The sequence below is a fragment of the Quercus robur genome, chromosome 12 (genome assembly GCF_932294415.1).
Source record: "Quercus robur chromosome 12, dhQueRobu3.1, whole genome shotgun sequence".
Classification (NCBI taxonomy): domain Eukaryota; kingdom Viridiplantae; phylum Streptophyta; class Magnoliopsida; order Fagales; family Fagaceae; genus Quercus; species Quercus robur.
In genome coordinates this window covers 25,742,608-25,768,715 of record NC_065545.1, presented here as the reverse complement: position 1 = coordinate 25,768,715, position 26,108 = coordinate 25,742,608, and positions in this window count along the sequence as shown.

Below are 26,108 nucleotides of genomic sequence, written 5' to 3'. Positions count from 1 at the left end.
CATTCCGATCCGTTCGAACCCGACCCGAGTTAGAAAATTGAACAATAAATGCAAAAAAATTCTAAAAATTAAAAAACATCATCCAGGCTTCATTTCAAGACGATACGGGTCAGGACAGGCCCAAAAATACAGAAGAAAAAAAATTTCCATCCGATCCATTCGAACCCGACCATAGTTAGAAAATTCAAAAAAAAATGCAAAAAAAATTTAAAAATTAAAAAACATCATACAGGCTTCATTTCAAGAATAAACAGGTCAGGACAGGCCAAAAAATAGAGAAGAAAAAAAATTTCCCTCCTATCCGTTCGAACCCGATCCGAGTTAGAAAATTCAAAAAGAAATGCAAAAAAATTCCAAAAATTAAAAAACATCAGCCAGGCTTCATTTCTAGACGAAACGGGTCAGGACAGGCCGAAAAATAGAGAAAAAAAAAAATTTCGTTCCTATCCGTTCGAACCCAACCCGAGTTAGAAAATTCAAAAGTAAATGCAAAAAAATTCTAAAAATGAAAAAACATCATCCAGGCTTCATATCAAGACGAAACGGGTCAGGACAGACCGAAAAATAGAGAAGAAAAAAAATTTCCTTCCGATCCGTTCGAACCCGTCCTAAGTTAGAAAATTCAAAAATAAATGCAAGAAAATTCTAAAAATTAAAAAAAATCATCCAGGCTTCATTTCAAGACGAAACGGGTCAGGACAGGCCCAAACATAGAGAAGAAAAAAAATTTCCTTCCTATCCGTTCGAACCCGACCCTAGTTAAAAAATTCAAAAATAAATGCAAAAAAATTTTAAAATTAAAAAACTTCGTCCAGGCTTCATTTCAAGAATAAACGGGTCATGACAGGCCAAAAAATAGAGAAGAAAAAAAATTTCCTTCCTATCCGTTCGAACTCGACCCGAGTTAGAAAATTAAAAAATAAATGCAAAAAAATTCTAAAAATTTAAAAACATCGTCCAGGCTTCATTTCAAGACGAAACGGGTCAGGACATCCTGAAAAATAGAGGACAAAAAAAATTTCATTCCTATCCGTTCGAACTCAACCGGAGTTAGAAAATTCAAAAAAATTAGAAAAATTAAAAAACATCATCCAGGTTTCATTTCAAGACGAAACGGATCAGGACAGGCCGAAAAATAGAGAAGAAAAAAATTTCCTTCCGATCCGTACGAACCCGACCCGAGTTAGAAAATTCAAAAATAAATGCAAAAAAATTCAAAAAATTAAAAAACATCATCCAGGCTTCATTTCAAGACGAAACGGGTCAGGACAGGCCGAAAAATAGAGAAGAAAAAAAATTTCCTTCCGATCCGTTCGAACCCGACCCGAGTTAGAAAATTAAAAAATAAATGCAAAAAAATTCTAAAAATTAAAAAACATCATCCAGACTTCATTTCAAGACGAAACGGGTCAGGACAGGCCCAAACATAGAGAAGAAAAAAAATTTCCTTCCGATCCGTTCGAAGCCGACCCTAGTTAGAAAATTCAAAAATAAATGCAAAAAAATTTTAAAAATTAAAAAACATCATACAGGCTTCATTTCAAGAATAAACGGGTCAGGACAGGCCAAAAAATAGAGAAGAAAAAAAATTTCCTTCCGATCCGTTCGAACCCGACCCGAGTTAGAAAATTCAAAAATAAATGCAACAAAAATTCTAAAAATTAAAAAACTTCGTCCAGGCTTCATTTCAAGAATAAACGGGTCAGGACAGCCAAGAAATAGAGAAGAAAAGAAATTTCCTTCCGATCCGTTCGAACCCGACCATAGTTAGAAAATTCAAAAATAAATGCAAAAAAAATTTAAAAATTAAAAAACATCATACAGGCTTCATTTCAAGAATAAACGGGTCAGGCCAGGCCAAAAAATAGAGAAGAAAAAAATTTTCCTTCCTATCCGTTCGAACCCGACCCGAGTTAGAAAATTCAAAAATAAATGCAAAAAAATTAAAAAACATCATCCAGGCATCATTTCAAGACGAAACGGGTCAGGACAGGCCGAAAAATAGAGAAGAAAAAAAATTTCCTTCCGATTCGTTCGAACCCGACCCGAGTTAGAAAATTCAAAAATAAATGCAAAAAAATTCTAAAAATTAAAAAACATCATCCAGGCTTCATTTCAAGACGAAACGGGTCAGGACAGGCCCAAACATAGAGAAGAAAAAAAATTTCCTTCCGATCCGTTCGAAGCCGACCCTAGTTAGAAAATTCAAAAATAAATGCAAAAAAATTTTAAAAATTAAAAAACATCATACAGGCTTCATTTCAAGAATAAACGGGTCAGGACAGGCCAAAAAATAGAGAAGAAAAAAAATTTCCTTTCGATCCGTTCGAACCCGACCCGAGTTAGAAAATTCAAAAATAAATGCAAAAAAAATTCTAAAAATTAGAAAACTTCGTCCAGGCTTCATTTCAAGAATAAACGGGTCAGGACAGCCAAAAAATAGAGAAGAAAAGAAATTTCCTTCCGATCCGTTCGAACCCGACCATAGTTAGAAAATTCAAAAATAAATGCAAAAAAAATTTAAAAATTAAAAAACATCATACAGGCTTCATTTCAAGAATAAACGGGTCAGGACAGGCCAAAAAATAGAGAAGAAAAAAAATTTCCCTCCTATCCGTTCGAACCCGACCCGAGTTAGAAAATTCAAAAAGAAATGCAAAAAAATTCCAAAAATTAAAAAACATCAGCCAGGCTTCATTTCTAGACGAAACGGGTCAGGACAGGCCGAAAAATAGAGAAAAAAAAAAATTTCGTTCCTATCCGTTCGAACCCAACCCGAGTTAGAAAATTCAAAAGTAAATGCAAAATAATTCTAAAAATTAAAAAACATCATCCAGGCTTCATATCAAGACGAAACGGGTCAGGAAAGACCGAAAAATAGAGAAGAAAAAAAATTTCCTTCCGATCCGTTCGAACCCGACCTAAGTTAGAAAATTCAAAAATAAATGCAAGAAAATTCTAAAAATTAAAAAAAATCATCCAGGCTTCATTTCAAGACGAAACGGGTCAGGACAGGCCCAAACATAGAGAAGAAAAAAAATTTCCTTCCTATCCGTTCGAACCCGACCCTAGTTAAAAAATTCAAAAATAAATGCAAAAAAATTTTAAAATTAAAAAACTTCGTCCAGGCTTCATTTCAAGAATAAACGGGTCATGACAGGCCAAAAAATAGAGAAGAAAAAAAATTTCCTTCCTATCCGTTCGAACTCGACCCGAGTTAGAAAATTAAAAAATAAATGCAAAAAAATTCTAAAAATTTAAAAACATCGTCCAGGCTTCATTTCAAGACGAAACGGGTCAGGACATCCTGAAAAATAGAGAACAAAAAAAATTTCATTCCTATCCGTTCGAACTCAATCGGAGTTAGAAAATTCAAAAAAATTAGAAAAATTAAAAAACATCATCCAGGTTTCATTTCAAGACGAAACGGATCAGGACAGGCCGAAAAATAGAGAAGAAAAAAAATTTCCTTCCGATCCGTACGAACCCGACCCGAGTTAGAAAATTCAACAATAAATGCAAAAAAATTCAAAAAATTAAAAAACATCATCCAGGCTTCATTTCAAGACGAAACGGGTCAGGACAGGCCGAAAAATAGAGAAGAAAAAAAATTTCCTTCCGATCCGTTCGAACCCGACCCGAGTTAGAAAATTCAAAAATAAATGCAAAAAAATTCTAAAAATTAAAAAACATCATCCAGACTTCATTTCAAGACGAAACGGGTCAGGACAGGCCCAAACATAGAGAAGAAAAAAAATTTCCTTCCGATCCGTTCGAAGCCGACCCTAGTTAGAAAATTCAAAAATAAATGCAAAAAAATTTTAAAAATTAAAAAACATCATACAGGCTTCATTTCAAGAATAAACGGGTCAGGACAGGCCAAAAAATAGAGAAGAAAAAAAATTTCCTTCCGATCCGTTCGAACCCGACCCGAGTTAGAAAATTCAAAAATAAATGCAAAAAAAATTCTAAAAATTAAAAAACTTCGTCCAGGCTTCATTTCAAGAATAAACGGGTCAGGACAGCCAAAAAATAGAGAAGAAAAGAAATTTCCTTCCGATCCGTTCGAACCCGACCATAGTTAGAAAATTCAAAAATAAATTCAAAAAAAATTTAAAAATTAAAAAACATCATACAGGCTTCATTTCAAGAATAAACGGGTCAGGACAGGCCAAAAAATAGAGAAGAAAAAAAATTTCCTTCCTATCCGTTCGAACCCGACCCGAGTTAGAAAATTCAAAAATAAATGCAAAAAAATTCTAAAAATTAAAAAAACATCAGCCAGGCTTCATTTCTAGACGAAACGGGTCAGGACAGGCCGAAAAATAGAAAAAAAAAAAATTTCCTTCCTATCCGTTCGAACCCGACCCGAGTTAGAAAATTCAGAAGTAAATGCAAAAAAATTCTAAAAATTAAAAAACATCATCCAGGCATCATTTCAAGACGAAACGGGTCAGGACAGGCCGAAAAATAAAGAAGAAAAAAAATTTCCTTCCGATTCGTTCGAACCCGACCCGAGTTAGAAAATTCAAAAATAAATGCAAAAAAATTCTAAAAATTAAAAAACATCATCCAGGCTTCATTTCAAGACGAAACGGGTCAGGACAGGCCCAAACATAGAGAAGAAAAAAAATTTCCTTCCGATCCGTTCGAAGCCGACCCTAGTTAGAAAATTCAAAAATAAATGCAAAAAAATTTTAAAAATTAAAAAACATCATACAGGCTTCATTTCAAGAATAAACGGGTCAGGACAGGCCAAAAAAATAGAGAAGAAAAAAAATTTCCTTCTGATCCGTTCGAACCCGACCTGAGTTAGAAAATTCAAAAATAAATGCAAGAAAATTCTAAAAATTAAAAAAAATCATCCAGGCTTCATTTCAAGACGATACGGGTCAGGACAGGCCCAAACATAGAGAAGAAAAAAAATTTCCTTCCTATCCGTTCGAACCCGACCCTAGTTAAAAAATTCAAAAATAAATGCAAAAAAATTTTAAAAATTAAAAAACATCATACAGGCTTCATTTCAAGAATAAACGGGTCCGGACAGGCCAAAAAATAGAGAAGAAAAAAAATTTCCTTCCTATCCGTTCGAACCCGTCCCGGGTTAGAAAATTCATAAATAAATGCAAAAAAATTCTAAAAATTAAAAAACATCAGCCAGGCTTCATTTCTAGACGAAACGGGTCAGGACAGGACGAAAAATAGAGAAAAAAAATTTCCTTCCTATCCGTTCGAACCCGACCCGAGTTAGAAAATTCAGAAGTAAATGCAAAAAAATTCTAAAAATTAAAAAACATCATCCAGGCATCATTTCAAGACGAAACGGGTCAGGACAGGCCGAAAAATAGAGAAGAAAAAAAATTTCCTTCCGATTCGTTCGAACCCGACCCGAGTTAGAAAATTCAAAAATAAATGCAAAAAAATTCTAAAAATTAAAAAACATCATCCAGGCTTCATTTCAAGACGAAACGGGTCAGGACAGACCGAAAAATAGAGAAGAAAAAAAATTTCCTTCCGATCCGTTCGAACCCGACCTGAGTTAGAAAATTCAAAAATAAATGCAAGAAAATTCTAAAAATTGAAAAAAATTATCCAGGCTTCATTTCAAGACGAAACGGGTTAGGACAGGCCCAAACATAGAGAAGAAAAAAAATTTCCTTCCTATCCGTTCGAACCCGACCCGAGTTAGAAAATTCAACAATAAATGCAAAAAAATTCTAAAAATTAAAAAACATCATCCAGGCTTCATTTCAAGACGAAACGGGTCAGGACAGGCCCAAAAATACAGAAGAAAAAAAATTTCCTTCCGATCCGTTCGAACCCGACACTAGTTAGAAAATTCAAAAATAAATGCAAAAAAAATTTAAAAATTAAAAAACATCATACAGGCTTCATTTCAAGAATAAACGGGTCAGGACAGGCCAAAAAATAGAGAAGAAAAAAAATTTCCTTCCTATCCGTTCGAACCCGTCCCGGGTTAGAAAATTCATAAATAAATGCAAAAAAATTCTAAAAATTAAAAAACATCAGCCAGGCTTCATTTCTAGACGAAACGGGTCAGGACAGGACGAAAAATAGAGAAAAAAAATTTCCTTCCTATCCGTTCGAACCCGACCCGAGTTAGAAAATTCAGAAGTAAATGCAAAAAAATTCTAAAAATTAGAAAACATCGTACAGGCTTCATTTCTAGACGAAACGGGTCAGGACAGGCCCAAAAATACAGAAGAAAAAAAATTTCCTTCCGATCCGTTCGAACCCGACCCGGGTTAGAAAATTCAAAAATAAATGCAAAAAAATTCTAAAAATTAAAAAACATCAGCCAGGCTTCATTTCAAGAATAAACGGGTCAGGACAGGCCAAAAAATAGAGAAGAAAAAAAATTTCCTTCCTATCCGTTCGAACCCGACCCGAGTTAGAAAATTCAAAAATAAATGCAAAAAAATTCCAAAAATTAAAAAACATCAGCCAGGCTTTATTTCTAGACGAAACGGGTCAGGACAGTCCGAAAAATAGAGAAAAAAAAATTTTCCTTCCTATCCGTTCGAACCCGACCCGAGTTAGAAAATTAAAAAATAAATGCAAAAAAATTCTAAAAATTTAAAAACATCGTCCAGGCTTCATTTCAAGACGAAACGGGTCAGGACATGCTGAAAAATAGAGAACAAAAAAAATTTCATTCCTATCCGTTCGAACTCAACCGGAGTTAGAAAATTCAAAAAAATTAGAAAAATTAAAAAACATCATCCAGGTTTCATTTCAAGACGAAACGGATCAGGACAGGCCGAAAAATAAGGAAGAAAAAAAATTTCCTTCCGATCCGTACGAACCCGACCCGAGTTAGAAAATTCAACAATAAATGCAAAAAAATTCAAAAAATTAAAAAACATCATCCAGGCTTCATTTCAAGACGAAACGGGTCAGGACAGGCCGAAAAATAGAGAAGAAAAAAAATTTCCTTCCGATCCGTTCGAACCCGACCCGAGTTAGAAAATTCAAAAATAAATGCAAAAAAATTCTAAAAATAAAAAAACATCATCCAGACTTCATTTCAAGACGAAACGGGTCAGGACAGGCCCAAACATAGAGAAGAAAAAAAATTTCCTTCCGATCCGTTCGAAGCCGACCCTAGTTAGAAAATTCAAAAATAAATGCAAAAAAATTTTAAAAATTAAAAAACATCATACAGGCTTCATTTCAAGAATAAACGGGTCAGGACAGGCCAAAAAATAGAGAAGAAAAAAAATTTCCTTCCGATCCGTTCGAACCCGACCCGAGTTAGAAAATTCAAAAATAAATGCAAAAAAAATTCTAAAAATTAAAAAACTTCGTCCAGGCTTCATTTCAAGAATAAACGGGTCAGGACAGCCAAAAAATAGAGAAGAAAAGAAATTTCCTTCTGATCCGTTCGAACCCGACCATAGTTAGAAAATTCAGAAATAAATGCAAAAAAAATTTAAAAATTAAAAAACATCATACAGGCTTCATTTCAAGAATAAACGGGTCAGGACAGGCCAAAAAATAGAGAAGAAAAAAAATTTCCTTCCTATCCGTTCGAACCCGACCCGAGTTAGAAAATTCAAAAATAAATGCAAAAAAATTCTAAAAATTAAAAAAACTTCAGCCAGGCTTCATTTCTAGACGAAACGGGTCAGGACAGGCCGAAAAATAGAAAAAAAAAAAATTTCCTTCCTATCCGTTCGAACCCGACCCGAGTTAGAAAATTCAGAAGTAAATGCAAAAAAATTCTAAAAATTAAAAAACATCATCCAGGCATCATTTCAAGACGAAACGGGTCAGGACAGGCCGAAAAATAGAGAAGAAAAAAAATTTCCTTCCGATTCGTTCGAACCCGACCCGAGTTAGAAAATTCAAAAATAAATGCAAAAAAATTCTAAAAATTAAAAAACATCATCCAGGCTTCATTTCAAGACGAAACGGGTCAGGACAGGCCCAAACATAGAGAAGAAAAAAAATTTCCTTCCGATCCGTTCGAAGCCGACCCTAGTTAGAAAATTCAAAAATAAATGCAAAAAAATTTTAAAAATTAAAAAACATCATACAGGCTTCATTTCAAGAATAAACGGGTCAGGACAGGCCAAAAAAATAGAGAAGAAAAAAAATTTCCTTCCGATCCGTTCGAACCCGACCTGAGTTAGAAAATTCAAAAATAAATGCAAAAAAATTTTAAAATTAAAAAACTTCGTCCAGGCTTCATTTCAAGAATAAACGGGTCAGGACAGGCCAAAAAATAGAGAAGAAAAAAAATTTCCTTCCTATCCGTTCGAACCCGACCCGAGTTAGAAAATTAAAAAATAAATGCAAAAAATTTCTAAAAATTTAAAAACATCGTCCAGGCTTCATTTCAAGACGAAACGGGTCAGGACGTGCTGAAAAATAGAGAACAAAAAAAATTTCATTCCTATCCGTTCGAACTCAACCCGAGTTAGAAAATTCAAAAAAATTAGAAAAATTAAAAAACATCATCCAGGTTTCATTTCAAGACGAAACGGGTCAGGACAGGCCGAAAAATAGAGAAGAAAAAAAATTTCCTTCCGGTCCGTGCGAACCCGACCCGAGTTAGAAAATTCAACAATAAATGCAAAAAAATTCTAAAAATTAAAAAACATCATCCAGGCTTCATTTCAAAACGAAACGGGTCAGGACAGGCGGCAAAATAGAGAAGAAAAAAAATTTCATTCCGATCCGTTCGAACCCGACCCGAGTTATAAAATTGAACAATAAATGCAAAAAAATTCTAAAAATTAAAAAACATCATCCAGGCTTCATTTCAAGACGATACGGGTCAGGACAGGCCCAAAAATACAGAAGAAAAAAAATTTCCATCCGAGACATTCGAACCCGACCATAGTTAGAAAATTCAAAAAAAAAATGCAAAAAAAATTTAAAAATTAAAAAACATCATACAGGCTTCATTTCAAGAATAAACGGGTCAGGACAGGCCAAAAAATAGAGAAGAAAAAAAATTTCCTTCCTATCCGTTCGAACCCGACCCGAGTTAGAAAATTCAAAAAGAAATGCAAAAAAATTCCAAAAATTAAAAAACATCAGCCAGGCTTCATTTCTAGACGAAACGGGTCAGGACAGGCCGAAAAATAGAGAAAAAAAAAAATTTCCTTCCTATCCGTTCGAACCCAACCCGAGTTAGAAAATTCAAAAGTAAATGCAAAAAAATTCTAAAAATTAAAAAACATCATCCAGGCTTCATATCAAGACGAAACGGGTCAGGACAGACCGAAAAATAGAGAAGAAAAAAAATTTCCTTCCGATCCGTTCGAACCCGACCTAAGTTAAAAAATTCAAAAATAAATGCAAGAAAATTCTAAAAATTAAAAAAAATCATCCAGGCTTCATTTCAAGACGAAACGGGTCAGGACAGGCCCAAACATAGAGAAGAAAAAAAATTTCCTTCCTATCCGTTCGAACCCGACCCTAGTTAAAAAATTCAAAAATAAATGCAAAAAAATTTTAAAATTAAAAAACTTCGTCCAGGCTTCATTTCAAGAATAAACGGGTCATGACAGGCCAAAAAATAGAGAAGAAAAAAAATTTCCTTCCTATCCGTTCGAACTCGACCCGAGTTAGAAAATTAAAAAATAAATGCAAAAAAATTCTAATCATTTGAAAACATCGTCCAGGCTTCATTTCAAGACGAAACGGGTCAGGACATCCTGAAAAATAGAGAACAAAAAAAATTTCATTCCTATCCGTTCGAACTCAACCGGAGTTAGAAAATTCAAAAAAATTAGAAAAATTAAAAAACATCATCCAGGTTTCATTTCAAGACGAAACGGATCAGGACAGGCCGAAAAATAGAGAAGAAAAAAAATTTCCTTCCGATCCGTACGAACCCGACCCGAGTTAGAAAATTCAACAATAAATGCAAAAAAATTCAAAAAATTAAAAAACATCATCCAGGCTTCATCTCAAGACGAAACGGGTCAGGACAGGCCGAAAAATAGAGAAGAAAAAAAATTTCCTTCCGATCCGTTCGAACCCGACCCGAGTTAGAAAATTAAAAAATAAATGCAAAAAAATTCTAAAAATTAAAAAACATCATCCAGACTTCATTCCAAGACGAAACGGGTCAGGACAGGCCCAAACATAGAGAAGAAAAAAAATTTCCTTCCGATCCGTTCGAAGCAGACCCTAGTTAGAAAATTCAAAAATAAATGCAAAAAAATTTTAAAAATTAAAAAACATCATACTGGCTTCATTTCAAGAATAAACGGGTCAGGACAGGCCAAAAAATAGAGAAGAAAAAAAATTTCCTTCCGATCCGTTCGAACCCGACCCGAGTTAGAAAATTCAAAAATAAATGCAAAAAAAATTCTAAAAATTAAAAAACTTCGTCCAGGCTTCATTTCAAGAATAAACGGGTCAGGACAGCCAAAAAATAGAGAAGAAAAGAAATTTCCTTCCGATCCATTCGAACCCGACCATAGTTAGAAAATTCAAAAATAAATGCAAAAAAAATTTAAAAATTAAAAAACATCATACAGGCTTCATTTCAAGAATAAACGGGTCAGGACAGGCCAAAAAATAGAGAAGAAAAAAAATTTCCTTCCTATCCGTTCGAACCCGACCCGAGTTAGAAAATTCAAAAATAAATGCAAAAAAATTCTAAAAATTAAAAAAACATCAGCCAGGCTTCATTTCTAGACGAAACGGGTCAGGACAGGCCGAAAAATAGAAAAAAAAAAAATTTCCTTCCTATCCGTTCGAACCCGACCCGAGTTAGAAAATTCAGAAGTAAATGCAAAAAAATTCTAAAAATTAAAAAACATCATCCAGGCATCATTTCAAGACGAAACGGGTCAGGACAGGCCGAAAAATAGAGAAGAAAAAAAATTTCCTTCCGATTCGTTCGAACCCGACCCGAGTTAGAAAATTCAAAAATAAATGCAAAAAAATTCTAAAAATTAAAAAACATCATCCAGGCTTCATTTCAAGACGAAACGGGTCAGGACAGGCCCAAACATAGAGAAGAAAAAAAATTTCCTTCCGATCCGTTCGAAGCCGACCCTAGTTAGAAAATTCAAAAATAAATGCAAAAAAATTTTAAAAATTAAAAAACATCATACAGGCTTCATTTCAAGAATAAACGGGTCAGGACAGGCCAAAAAAATAGAGAAGAAAAAAAATTTCCTTCCGATCCGTTCGAACCCGACCTGAGTTAGAAAATTCAAAAATAAATGCAAGAAAATTCTAAAAATTAAAAAAAATCATCCAGGCTTCATTTCAAGACGATACGGGTCAGGACAGGCCCAAACATAGAGAAGAAAAAAAATTTCCTTCCTATCCGTTCGAACCCGACCCTAGTTAAAAAATTCAAAAATAAATGCAAAAAAATTTTAAAATTAAAAAACTTCGTCCAGGCTTCGTTTCAAGAATAAACGGGTCATGACAGGCCAAAAAATAGAGAAGAAAAAAAATTTCCTTCCGATCCGTTCGAACCCGACCTGAGTTAGAAAATTCAAAAATAAATGCAAGAAAATTCTAAAAATTAAAAAAAATTATCCAGGCTTCATTTCAAGACGAAACGGGTCAGGACAGGCCCAAACATAGAGAAGAACAAAAATTTCCTTCCTATCCGTTCGAACCCGACCCGAGTTAGAAAATTCAACAATAAATGCAAAAAAATTCTAAAAATTAAAAAACATCATCCAGGCTTCATTTCAAGACGAAACGGGTCAGGACAGGCCCAAAATAACAGAAGAAAAAAAATTTCCTTCCGATCCGTTCGAACCCGACACTAGTTAGAAAATTCAAAAATAAATGCAAAAAAAATTTAAAAATTAAAAAACATCATACAGGCTTCATTTCAAGAATAAACGGGTCAGGACAGGCCAAAAAATAGAGAGGAAAAAAAATTTCCTTCCTATCCGTTCGAACCCGTCCCAGGTTAGAAAATTCATAAATAAATGCAAAAAAATTCTAAAAATTAAAAAACATCAGCCAGGCTTCATTTCTAGACGAAACGGGTCAGGACAGGACGAAAAATAGAGAAAAAAAATTTCCTTCCTATCCGTTCGAACCCGACCCGAGTTAGAAAATTCAGAAGTAAATGAAAAAAAATTCTAAAAATTAGAAAACATCGTACAGGCTTCATTTCTAGACGAAACGGGTCAGGACAGGCCCAAAAATACAGAAGAAAAAAAATTTCCTTCCGATGCGTTCGAACCCGACCCGGGTTAGAAAATTCAAAAATAAATGCAAAAAAATTCTAAAAATTAAAAAACATCAGCCAGGCTTCATTCCAAGAATAAACGGGTCAGGACAGGCCAAAAAATAGAGAAGAAAAAAAATTTCCTTCCTATCCGTTCGAACCCGACCCGAGTTAGAAAATTAAAAAATAAATGCAAAAAAATTCTAAAAATTTAAAAACATCGTCCAGGCTTCATTTCAAGACGAAACGGGTCAGGACATGCTGAAAAATAGAGAACAAATAAAATTTCATTCCTATCCGTTCGAACTCAACCTGAGTTAGAAAATTCAAAAAAATTAGAAAAATTAAAAAAAACATCATCCAGGTTTCATTTCAAGACGAAACGGGTCAGGACAGGCCGAAAAATAGAGAAGAAAAAAAATTTCCTTCCGATCCGTTCGAACCCGACCCGAGTTAGAAAATTCAAAAATAAATGCAAAAAAATTCTAAAAATTAAAAAACATCATCCAGACTTCATTTCAAGACGAAACGGGTCAGGACAGGCCCAAACACAGAGAAGAAAAAAAATTTCCTTCCGATCCGTTCGAAGCCGACCCTAGTTAGAAAATTCAAAAATAAATGCAAAAAAATTTTAAAAATTAAAAAACATCATACAGGCTTCATTTCAAGAATAAACGGGTCAGGACAGGCCAAAAAATAGAGAAGAAAAAAAATTTCCTTCCGATCCGTTCGAACCCGACCCGAGTTAGAAAATTCAAAAATAAATGCAAAAAAAATTCTAAAAATTAAAAAACTTCGTCCAGGCTTCATTTCAAGAATAAACGGGTCAGGACAGCCAAAAAATAGAGAAGAAAAGAAATTTCCTTCTGATCCGTTCGAACCCGACCATAGTTAGAAAATTCAGAAATAAATGCAAAAAAAATTTAAAAATTAAAAAACATCATACAGGCTTCATTTCAAGAATAAACGGGTCAGGACAGGCCAAAAAATAGAGAAGAAAAAAAATTTCCTTCCTATCCGTTCGAACCCGACCCGAGTTAGAAAATTCAAAAATAAATGCAAAAAAATTCTAAAAATTAAAAAAACTTCAGCCAGGCTTCATTTCTAGACGAAACGGGTCAGGACAGGCCGAAAAATAGAAAAAAAAAAATTTCCTTCCTATCCGTTCGAACCCGACCCGAGTTAGAAAATTCAGAAGTAAATGCAAAAAAATTCTAAAAATTAAAAAACATCATCCAGGCATCATTTCAAGACGAAACGGGTCAGGACAGGCCGAAAAATAGAGAAGAAAAAAAATTTCCTTCCGATTCGTTCGAACCCGACCCGAGTTAGAAAATTCAAAAATAAATGCAAAAAAATTCTAAAAATTAAAAAACATCATACAGGCTTCATTTCAAGAATAAACGGGTCAGGACAGGCCAAAAAAATAGAGAAGAAAAAAAATTTCCTTCCGATCCGTTCGAACCCGACCTGAGTTAGAAAATTCAAAAATAAATGCAAAAAAATTTTAAAATTAAAAAACTTCGTCCAGGCTTCATTTCAAGAATAAACGGGTCAGGACAGGCCAAAAAATAGAGAAGAAAAAAAATTTCCTTCCTATCCGTTCGAACCCGACCCGAGTTAGAAAATTAAAATATAAATGCAAAAAATTTCTAAAAATTTAAAAACATCGTCCAGGCTTCATTTCAAGACGAAACGGGTCAGGACATGCTGAAAAATAGAGAACAAAAAAAATTTCATTCCTATCCGTTCGAACTCAACCCGAGTTAGAAAATTCAAAAAAATTAGAAAAATTAAAAAACATCATCCAGGTTTCATTTCAAGACGAAACGGGTCAGGACAGGCCGAAAAATAGAGAAGAAAAAAAATTTCCTTCCGGTCCGTGCGAACCCGACCCGAGTTAGAAAATTCAACAATAAATGCAAAAAAATTCTAAAAATTAAAAAACATCATCCAGGCTTCATTTCAAAACGAAACGGGTCAGGACAGGCGGCAAAATAGAGAAGAAAAAAAATTTCATTCCGATCCGTTCGAACCCGACCCGAGTTATAAAATTGAACAATAAATGCAAAAAAATTCTAAAAATTAAAAAACATCATCCAGGCTTCATTTCAAGACGATACGGGTCAGGACAGGCCCAAAAATACAGAAGAAAAAAAATTTCCATCCGATCCATTCGAACCCGACCATAGTTAGAAAATTCAAAAAAAAATGCAAAAAAAATTTAAAAATTAAAAAACATCATACAGGCTTCATTTCAAGAATGAACGGGTCAGGACAGGCCAAAAAATAGAGAAGAAAAAAAATTTCCTTCCTATCCGTTCGAACCCGACCCGAGTTAGAAAATTCAAAAAGAAATGCAAAAAAATTCCAAAAATTAAAAAACATCAGCCAGGCTTCATTTCTAGACGAAACGGGTCAGGACAGGCCGAAAAATAGAGAAAAAAAAAATTTCCTTCCTATCCGTTCGAACCCAACCCGAGTTAGAAAATTCAAAAGTAAATGCAAAAAAATTCTAAAAATTAAAAAACATCATCCAGGCTTCATATCAAGACGAAACGGGTCAGGACAGACCGAAAAATAGAGAAGAAAAAAAATTTCCTTCCGATCCGTTCGAACCCGACCTAAGTTAGAAAATTCAAAAATAAATGCAAGAAAATTCTAAAAATTAAAAAAAATCATCCAGGCTTCATTTCAAGACGAAACGGGTCAGGACAGGCCCAAACATAGAGAAGAAAAAAAATTTCCTTCCTATCCGTTCGAACCCGACCCTAGTTAAAAAATTCAAAAATAAATGCAAAAAAATTTTAAAATTAAAAAACTTCGTCCAGGCTTCATTTCAAGAATAAACGGGTCATGACAGGCCAAAAAATAGAGAAGAAAAAAAATTTCCTTCCTATCCGTTCGAACTCAACCCGAGTTAGAAAATTAAAAAATAAATGCAAAAAAATTCTAAAAATTTAAAAACATCGTCCAGGCTTCATTTCAAGACGAAACGGGTCAGGACATCCTGAAAAATAGAGAACAAAAAAAATTTCATTCCTATCCGTTCGAACTCAACCGGAGTTAGAAAATTCAAAAAAATTAGAAAAATTAAAAAACATCATCCAGGTTTCATTTCAAGACGAAACGGATCAGGACAGGCCGAAAAATAGAGAAGAAAAAAAATTTCCTTCCGATCCGTACGAACCCGACCCGAGTTAGAAAATTCAACAATAAATGCAAAAAAAATTCTAAAAATTAAAAAACTTCGTCCAGGCTTCATTTCAAGAATAAACGGGTCAGGACAGCCAAAAAATAGAGAAGAAAAGAAATTTCCTTCCGATCCGTTCGAACCCGACCATAGTTAGAAAATTCAAAAATAAATGCAAAAAAAATTTAAAAATTAAAAAACATCATACAGGCTTCATTTCAAGAATAAACGGGTCAGGACAGGCCAAAAAATAGAGAAGAAAAAAAATTTCCTTCCTATCCGTTCGAACCCGACCCGAGTTAGAAAATTCAAAAATAAATGCAAAAAAATTCTAAAAATTAAAAAAACATCAGCCAGGCTTCATTTCTAGACGAAACGGGTCAGGACAGGCCGAAAAATAGAAAAAAAAAAAATTTCCTTCCTATCCGTTCGAACCCGACCCGAGTTAGAAAATTCAGAAGTAAATGCAAAAAAATTCTAAAAATTAAAAAACATCATCCAGGCATCATTTCAAGACGAAACGGGTCAGGACAGGCCGAAAAATAGAGAAGAAAAAAAATTTCCTTCCGATTCGTTCGAACCCGACCCGAGTTAGAAAATTCAAAAATAAATGCAAAAAAATTCTAAAAATTAAAAAACATCATCCAGGCTTCATTTCAAGACGAAACGGGTCAGGACAGGCCCAAACATAGAGAAGAAAAAAAATTTCCTTCCGATCCGTTCGAAGCCGACCCTAGTTAGAAAATTCAAAAATAAATGCAAAAAAATTTTAAAAATTAAAAAACATCATACAGGCTTCATTTCAAGAATAAACGGGTCAGGACAGGCCAAAAAAATAGAGAAGAAAAAAAATTTCCTTCCGATCCGTTCGAACCCGACCTGAGTTAGAAAATTCAAAAATAAATGCAAGAAAATTCTAAAAATTAAAAAAAATCATCCAGGCTTCATTTCAAGACGATACGGGTCAGGACAGGCCCAAACATAGAGAAGAAAAAAAATTTCCTTCCTATCCGTTCGAACCCGACCCTAGTTAAAAAATTCAAAAATAAATGCAAAAAAATTTTAAAATTAAAAAACTTCGTCCAGGCTTCGTTTCAAGAATAAACGGGTCATGACAGGCCAAAAAATAGAGAAGAAAAAAAATTTCCTTCCTATCCGTTCGAACCCGACCCGAGTTAGAAAATTCAAAAGTAAATGCAAAAAAATTCTAAAAATTAAAAAACATCATCCAGGCTTCATATCAAGACGAAACGGGTCAGGACAGACCGAAAAATAGAGAAGAAAAAAAATTTCCTTCCGATCCGTTCGAACCCGACCTGAGTTAGAAAATTCAAAAATAAATGCAAGAAAATTCTAAAAATTAAAAAAAATTATCCAGGCTTCATTTCAAGACGAAACGGGTCAGGACAGGCCCAAACATAGAGAAGAACAAAAATTTCCTTCCTATCCGTTCGAACCCGACCCGAGTTAGAAAATTCAACAATAAATGCAAAAAAATTCTAAAAATTAAAAAACATCATCCAGGCTTCATTTCAAGACGAAACGGGTCAGGACAGGCCCAAAAATACGGAAGAAAAAAAATTTCCTTCCGATCCGTTCGAACCCGACACTAGTTAGAAAATTCAAAAATAAATGCAAAAAAAATTTAAAAATTAAAAAACATCATACAGGCTTCATTTCAAGAATAAACGGGTCAGGACAGGCCAAAAAATAGAGAAGAAAAAAAATTTCCTTCCTATCCGTTCGAACCCGTCCCGGGTTAGAAAATTCATAAATAAATGCAAAAAAATTCTAAAAATTAAAAAACATCAGCCAGGCTTCATTTCTAGACGAAACGGGTCAGGACAGGACGAAAAATAGAGAAAAAAAATTTCCTTCCTATCCGTTCGAACCCGACCCGAGTTAGAAAATTCAGAAGTAAACGCAAAAAAATTCTAAAAATTAGAAAACATCGTACAGGCTTCATTTCTAGACGAAACGGGTCAGGACAGGCCCAAAAATACAGAAGAAAAAAAATTTCCTTCCGATCCGTTCGAACCCGACCCGGGTTAGAAAATTCAAAAATAAATGCAAAAAAATTCTAAAAATTAAAAAACATCAGCCAGGCTTCATTTCAAGAATAAACGGGTCAGGACAGGCCAAAAAATAGAGAAGAAAAAAAATTTCCTTCCTATCCGTTCGAACCCGACCCGAGTTAGAAAATTCAAAAATAAATGCAAAAAAATTCCAAAAATTAAAAAACATCAGCCAGGCTTTATTTCTAGACGAAACGGGTCAGGACAGTCCGAAAAATAGAGAAAAAAAAATTTTCCTTCCTATCCGTTCGAACCCGACCCGAGTTAGAAAATTAAAAAATAAATGCAAAAAAATTCTAAAAATTTAAATACATCGTCCAGGCTTCATTTCAAGACGAAACGGGTCAGGACATGCTGAAAAATAGAGAACAAATAAAATTTCATTCCTATCCGTTCGAACTCAACCTGAGTTAGAAAATTCAAAAAAATTAGAAAAATTAAAAAAAACATCATCCAGGTTTCATTTCAAGACGAAACGGGTCAGGACAGGCCGAAAAATAGAGAAGAAAAAAAAATTTCCTTCCGATCCGTACGAACGCCACCCGAGATAGAAAATTCAACAATAAACGCAAAAAAATTCTAAAAATTAAAAAATATCATCCAGGCTTCATTTCAAGACGAAACGGGTCAGGACAGGCCCAAATATAGAGAAGAAAAAAAATTTCCTTCCGATCCGTTCGAACCCGACCTGAGTTAGAAAATTCAAAAATAAATGCAAGAAAATTCTAAAAATTAAAAAAAATCATCCAGGCTTCATTTCAAGACGAAACGGGTCAGGACAGGCCCAAACATAGAGTAGAAAAAAAATTTCCTTCCTATCCGTTCGAACCCGACCCTAGTTAAAAAATTCAAAAATAAATGCAAAAAAATTTTAAAATTAAAAAACTTCGTCCAGGCTTCATTTCAAGAATAAACGGGTCGTGACAGGCCAAAAAATAGAGAAGAAAAAAAATTTCCTTCCTATCCGTTCGAACTCGACCCGAGTTAGAAAATTAAAAAATAAATGCAAAAAAATTCTAAAAATTTAAAAACATCGTCCAGGCTTCATTTCAAGACGAAACGGGTCAGGACATCCTGAAAATTAGAGAACAAAAAAAATTTCATTCCTATCCGTTCGAACTCAACCGGAGTTAGAAAATTCAAAAAAATTAGAAAAATTAAAAAACATCATCCAGGTTTCATTTCAAGACGAAACGGATCAGGACAGGCCGAAAAATAGAGAAGAAAAAAAATTTCCTTCCGATCCGTACGAACCCGACCCGAGTTAGAAAATTCAACAATAAATGCAAAAAAATTCAAAAAATTAAAAAACATCATCCAGGCTTCATTTCAAGACGAAACGGGTCAGGACAGGCCGAAAAATAGAGAAGAAAAAAAATTTCCTTCCGATCCGTTCGAACCCGACCCGAGTTAGAAAATTCAAAAATAAATGCAAAAAAATTATAAAAATTAAAAAACATCATCCAGACTTCATTTCAAGACGAAACGGGTCAGGACAGGCCCAAACATAGAGAAGAAAAAAAATTTCCTTCCGATCCGTTCGAACCCGACCCTAGTTAGAAAATTCAAAAATAAATGCAAAAATATTTTAAAAATTAGAAAACATCGTACAGGCTTCATTTCAAGAATAAACGGGTCAGGACAGGCCAAAAAATAGAGAAGAAAAAAAATTTCCTTCCTATCCGTTCGAACCCGACCCGAGTTAGAAAATTCAAAAATAAATGCAAAAAAATTCTAAAAATTAAAAACCTTCATCCAGGCTTCATTTCAAGAATAAACGGGTCAGGACAGGCCTAAAAATAGAGAAGAAAAAAAATTTCCTTCCGATCCGTTCGAACCCGACCCGAGTTAGAAAATTCAACAATAAATGCAAAAAAATTCTAAAAATTAAAAAACATCATCCAGGCTTCATTTCAAGACGAAACGGGTCAGGACAGGCCCAAAAATACAGAAGAAAAAAAATTTCCTTCCGATCCGTTCGAAGCCGACCCGGGTTAGAAAATTCAAAAATAAATGCAAAAAAATTCTAAAAATTAAAAAACATCAGCCAGGCTTCATTTCAAGAATAAACGGGTCAGGACAGGCCAAAAAATAGAGAAGAAAAAAAATTTCCTTCCTATCCGTTCGAACCCGACCCGAGTTAGAAAATTCGAAAATAAATGCAAAAAAATTCCAAAAATTAAAAAACATCAGCCAGGCTTCATTTCTAGACGAAACGGGTCAGGACAGTCCGAAAAATAGAGAAAAAAAAAATTTTCCTTCCTATCCGTTCGAACCCGACCCGAGTTAGAAAATTAAAAAATAAATGCAAAAAAATTCTAAAAATTTAAAAACATCGTCCAGGCTTCATTTCAAGACGAAACGGGTCAGGACATGCTGAAAAATAGAGAACAAATAAAATTTCATTCCTATCCGTTCGAACTCAACCTGAGTTAGAAAATTCAAAAAAATTAGAAAAATTAAAAAACATCATCCAGGTTTCATTTCAAGACGAAACGGGTCAGGACAGGCCGAAAAATAGAGAAGAAAAAAAAATTTCCTTCCGATCCGTACGAACGCCACCCGAGTTAGAAAATTCAACAGTAAACGCAAAAAAATTCTAAAAATTAAAAAATATCATCCAGGCTTCATTTCAAGACGAAACGGGTCAGGACAGGCCCAAATATAGAGAAGAAAAAAAATTTCCTTCCGATCCGTTCGAACCCGACCCTAGTTAGAAAATTCAAAAATAAATGTAAAAAAATTTTAAAAATTAAAAAACATTATACAGGCTTCATTTCAAGAATAAACGGGTCAGGACAGGCCAAAAAATAGAGAGAAAAAAAATTTCCTTCCTATCCGTTCGAACCCGACCCGAGTTAGAAAATTCAAAAAGAAATGTAAAAAAATTCCAAAAATTAAAAAACATCAGCCAGGCTTCATTTCTAGACGAAACGGGTCAGGACAGGCCGAAAAATAGAGAAAAAAAAAATTTCCTTCCTATCCGTTCGAACCCAACCCGAGTTAGAAAATTCAAAAGTAAATGCAAAAAAATTCTAAAAATTAAAAAACATCATCCAGGCTTCATTTCAAGAATAAACGGGTCAGGACAGGCTGAAAAATAGAGAAAAAAAAAATTTCCTTCCTATCCGTTCGAACCCAACCCGAGTTAGAAAATTCAAAAGTAAATGCAAAAAAATTCTAAAAATTAAAAAACATCATCCAGGCTTCATATCAAGACGAAACGGGTCAGGACAGACCGAAAAATAGAGAAGAAAAAAAATTTCCTTCCGATCCGTTCGAACCCGACCCGAGTTAGAAAATTCAAAAATAAATGCAAAAATATTCTAAAAATTAAAAAACATCATCCAGGCTTCATTTCAAGACGAAACGGGTCGGGACAGGCCCAAACATAGAGAAGAAAAAAAATTTCCTTCCTATCCGTTCGAATCCGACCCTAGTTAGAAAATTCAAAAATAAATGCAAAAAAATTTTAAAATTAAAAAACTTCGTCCAGGCTTCATTTCAAGAATAAACGGGTCAGGACAGGCCAAAAAATAGAGAAGAAAAAAAATTTCCTTCCTATCCGTTCGAACCCGACCCGAGTTAGAAAATTAAAAAATAAATGCAAAAAATTTCTAAAAATTAAAAAACATCATCCAGGCATCATATCAAGACGAAACGGGTCAGGACAGACCGAAAAATAGAGAAGAAAAAAAATTTCCTTCCGATCCGTTCGAACCCGACCCGAGTTAGAAAATTAAAAAATAAATGCAAAAAATTTCTAAAAATTTAAAAACATCGTCCAGGTTTCATTTCAAGACGAAACGGGTCAGGACATGCTGAAAAATAGAGAACAAAAAAAATTTCATTCCTATCCGTTCGAACTCAACCCGAGTTAGAAAATTCAAAAAAATTAGAAAAATTAAAAAACATCATCCAGGATTCATTTCAAGACGAAACGGGTCAGGACAGGCCGAAAAATAGAGAAGAAAAAAAATTTCCTTCCGATCCGTGCGAACCCGACCCGAGTTAGAAAATTCAACAATAAATGCAAAAAAATTCTAAAAATTTAAAAACATCATCCAGGCTTCATTTCAAGACGAAACGGGTCAGGACAGGCGGAAAAATAGAGAAGAAAAAAAATTTCATTCCGATCCGTTCGAAACCGACCCGAGTTAGAAAATTGAACAATAAATGCAAAAAAATTCTAAAAATTAAAAAACATCATCCAGGCTTCATTTCAAGACGATACGGGTCAGGACAGGCCCAAAAATACAGAAGAAAAAAAATTTCCATCCGATCCATTCGAACCCGACCATAGTTAGAAAATTCAAAAATAAATGCAAAAAAAATTTAAAAATTAAAAAACATCATACAGGCTTCATTTCAAGAATAAACGGGTCAGGACAGGCCAAAAAATAGAGAAGAAAAAAAATTTCCTTCCTATCCGTTCGAACCCGACCCGAGTTAGAAAATTCAAAAATAAATGCAAAAAAATTCTAAAAATTAAAAAAACATCAGCCAGGCTTCATTTCTAGACGAAACGGGTCAGGACAGGCCGAAAAATAGAAAAAAAAAAATTTTTCCTTCCTATCCGTTCGAACCCGACCCGAGTTAGAAAATTCAGAAGTAAATGCAAAAAAATTCTAAAAATTAAAAAACATCATCCAGGCATCATTTCAAGACGAAACGGGTCAGGACAAGCCGAAAAATAGAGAAGAAAAAAAATTTCCTTCCGATTCGTTCGAACCCGACCCGAGTTAGAAAATTCAAAAATAAATGCAAAAAAATTCTAAAAATTAAAAAACATCATCCAGGCTTCATTTCAAGACGAAACGGGTCGGGACAGGCCCAAACATAGAGAAGAAAAAAAATTTCCTCCCTATCCGTTCGAATCCGACCCTAGTTAGAAAATTCAAAAATAAATGCAAAAAAATTTTAAAATTAAAAAACTTCGTCCAGGCTTCATTTCAAGAATAAACGGTTCAGGACAGGCCAAAAAATAGAGAAGAAAAAAAATTTCCTTCCTATCCGTTCGAACCCGACCCGAGTTAGAAAATTAAAAAATAAATGCAAAAAATTTCTAAAAATTTAAAAACATCGTCCAGGCTTCATTTCAAGACGAAACGGGTCAGGACATGCTGAAAAATAGAGAACAAAAAAAATTTCATTCCTATCCGTTCGAACTCAACCCGAGTTAGAAAATTCAAAAAAATTAGAAAAATTAAAAAACATCATCCAGGTTTCATTTCAAGACGAAACGGGTCAGGACAGGCCGAAAAATAGAGAAGAAAAAAAATTTCCTTCCGATCCGTGCGAACCCGACCCGAGTTAGAAAATTCAACAATAAATGCAAAAAAATTCTAAAAATTAAAAAACATCATCCAGGCTTCATTTCAAGACGAAACGGGTCAGGACAGGCGGAAAAATAGAGAAGAAAAAAAATTTCATTCCGATCCGTTCGAACCCGACCCGAGTTAGAAAATTGAACAATAAATGCAAAAAAATTCTAAAAATTAAAAAACATCATCCAGGCTTCATTTCAAGACGATACGGGTCAGGACAGGCCCAAAAATACAGAAGAAAAAAAAATTTCCATCCGATCCATTCGAACCCGACCATAGTTAGAAAATTCAAAAATAAATGCAAAAAAAATTTAAAAATTAAAAAACATCATACAGGCTTCATTTCAAGAATAAACGGGTCAGGACAGGCCAAAAAATAGAGAAGAAAAAAAATTTCCTTCCTATCCGTTCGAACCCGACCCGAGTTAGAAAATTCAAAAATAAATGCAAAAAAATTCTAAAAATTAAAAAAACATCAGCCAGGCTTCATTTCTAGACGAAACGGGTCAGGACAGGCCGAAAAATAGAAAAAAAAAAAATTTCCTTCCTATCCGTTCGAACCCGACCCGAGTTAGAAAATTCAGAAGTAAATGCAAAAAAATTCTAAAAATTAAAAAACATCATCCAGGCATCATTTCAAGACGAAACGGGTCAGGACAGGCCGAAAAATAGAGAAGAAAAAAAATTTCCTTCCGATTCGTTCGAACCCGACCCGAGTTAGAAAATTCAAAAATAAATGCAAAAAAATTCTAAAAATTAAAAAACATCATCCAGGCTTCATTTCAAGACGAAACGGGTCAGGACAGGCCCAAACATAGAGAAGAAAAAAAATTTCCTTCCGATCCGTTCGAAGCCGACCTTAGTTAGAAAATTCAAAAATAAATGCAAAAAAATTTTAAAAATCAAAAAACATCATACAGGCTTCATTTCAAGAATAAACGGGTCAGGACAGGCCAAAAAATAGAGAAGAAAAAAAATTTCCTTCCTATCCGTTCGAACCCGACCCTAGTTAGAAAATTCAAAAATAAATGCAAAAAAAATTCTAAATATTAAAAAACTTCGTCCAGGCTTCATTTCAAGAATAAACGGGTCAGGACAGCCAAAAAATAGAGAAGAAAAGAAATTTCCTTCCGATCCGTTCGAACCCGACCCTAGTTAGAAAATTCAAAAATAAATGCAAAAAAAATTTAAAAATTAAAAAACATCATACGGGCTTCATTTCAAGAATAAACGGGTCAGGACAGGCCAAAAAATAGAGAAGAAAAAAAATTTCCTTCCGATCCGTTCGAACCCGACCTGAGTTAGAAAATTCAAAAATAAATGCAAGAAAATTCTAAAAATTAAAAAAAATCATCCAGGCTTCATTTCAAGACGAAACGGGTCAGGACAGGCCCAAACATAGAGAAGAAAAAAAATTTCCTTCCTATCCGTTCGAACCCGACCCTAGTTAAAAAATTCAAAAATAAACGCAAAAAAATTTTAAAATTAAAAAACTTCGTCCAGGCTTCATTTCAAGAATAAACGGGTCATGACAGGCCAAAAAATAGAGAAGAAAAAAAATTTCCTTCAAATCCGTTCGAACTCGACCCGAGTTAGAAAATTAAAAAATAAATGCAAAAAAATTCTAAAAATTTAAAAACATCGTCCAGGCTTCATTTCAAGACGAAACGGGTCAGGACATCCTGAAAAATAGAGAACAAAAAAAATTTCATTCCTATCCGTTCGAACTCAACCGGAGTTAGAAAATTCAAAAAAATTAGAAAAATTAAAAAACATCATCCAAGTTTCATTTCAAGACGAAACGGATCAGGACAGGCCGAAAAATCTAAGAAAAAAAATTTCCTTCCGATCCGTACGAACCCGACCCGAGTTAGAAAATTCAACAATAAATGCAAAAAAATTCAAAAAATTAAAAAACGTCAGCCAGGCTTCATTTCAAGACGAAACGGGTCAGGACAGGCCGAAAAATAGAGAAGAAAAAAAATTTCCTTCCGATCCGTTCGAACCCGACCCGAGTTAGAAAATTCAAAAATAAATGCAAAAAAATTCTAAAAATTAAAAAACATCATCCAGACTTCATTTCAAGACGAAACGGGTCAGGACAGGCCCAAACATAGAGAAGAAAAAAAATTTCCTTCCGATCCGTTCGAAGCCGACCCTAGTTAGAAAATTCAAAAATGAATGCAAAAAAATTTTAAAAATTAAAAAACATCATACAGGCTTCATTTCAAGAATAAACGGGTCAGGACAGGCCAAAAAAGAGAGAAGAAAAAAAATTTCCTTCCGATCCGTTCGAACCCGACCCGAGTTAGAAAATTCAAAAATAAATGCAAAAAAAATTCTAAAAATTAAAAAACTTCGTCCAGGCTTCATTTCAAGAATAAACGGGTCAGGACAGCCAAAAAATAGAGAAGAAAAGAAATTTCCTTCCGATCCGTTCGAACCCGACCCTAGTTAGAAAATTCAAAAATAAATGCAAAAAAAATTTAAAAATTAAAAAACATCATACAGGCTTCATTTCAAGAATAAACGGGTCAGGACAGGCCAAAAAATAGAGAAGAAAAAAAATTTCCTTCCGATCCGTTCGAACCCGACCTGAGTTAGAAAATTCAAAAATAAATGCAAGAAAATTCTAAAAATTTAAAAAAATCATCCAGGCTTCATTTCAGGAATAAACGGGTCAGGACAGGCTGAAAAATAGAGAAAAAAAATATTTCCTTCCTATCCGTTCGAACCCAACCCTAGTTAGAAAATTCAAAAGTAAATGCAAAAAAATTCTAAAAATTAAAAAACATCATCCAGGCTTCATATCAAGACGAAACGGGTCAGGACAGACCGAAAAATAGAGAAGAAAAAAAATTTCCTTCCGATCCGTTCGAACCCGACCCGAGTTAGAAAATTCTAAAATAAATGCAAAAAAATTCTAAAAATTAAAAAACATCATCCAGGCTTCATTTCAAGACGAAACGGGTCGGGACAGGCCCAAACATAGAGAAGAAAAAAAATTTCCTTCCTATCCGTTCGAATCCGACCCTAGTTAGAAAATTCAAAAATAAATGCAAAAAAATTTCAAAATTAAAAAACTTCGTCCAGGCTTCATTTCAAGAATAAACGGGTCAGGACAGGCCAATAAATAGAGAAGAAAAAAAATTTCCTTCCTATCCGTTCGAACCCGACCCGAGTTAGAAAATTAAAAAATAAATGCAAAAAATTTCTAAAAATTTAAAAACATCGTCCAGGTTTCATTTCAAGACGAAACGGGTCAGGACATGCTGAAAAATAGAGAACAAAAAAAATTTCATTCCTATCCGTTCGAACTCAACCCG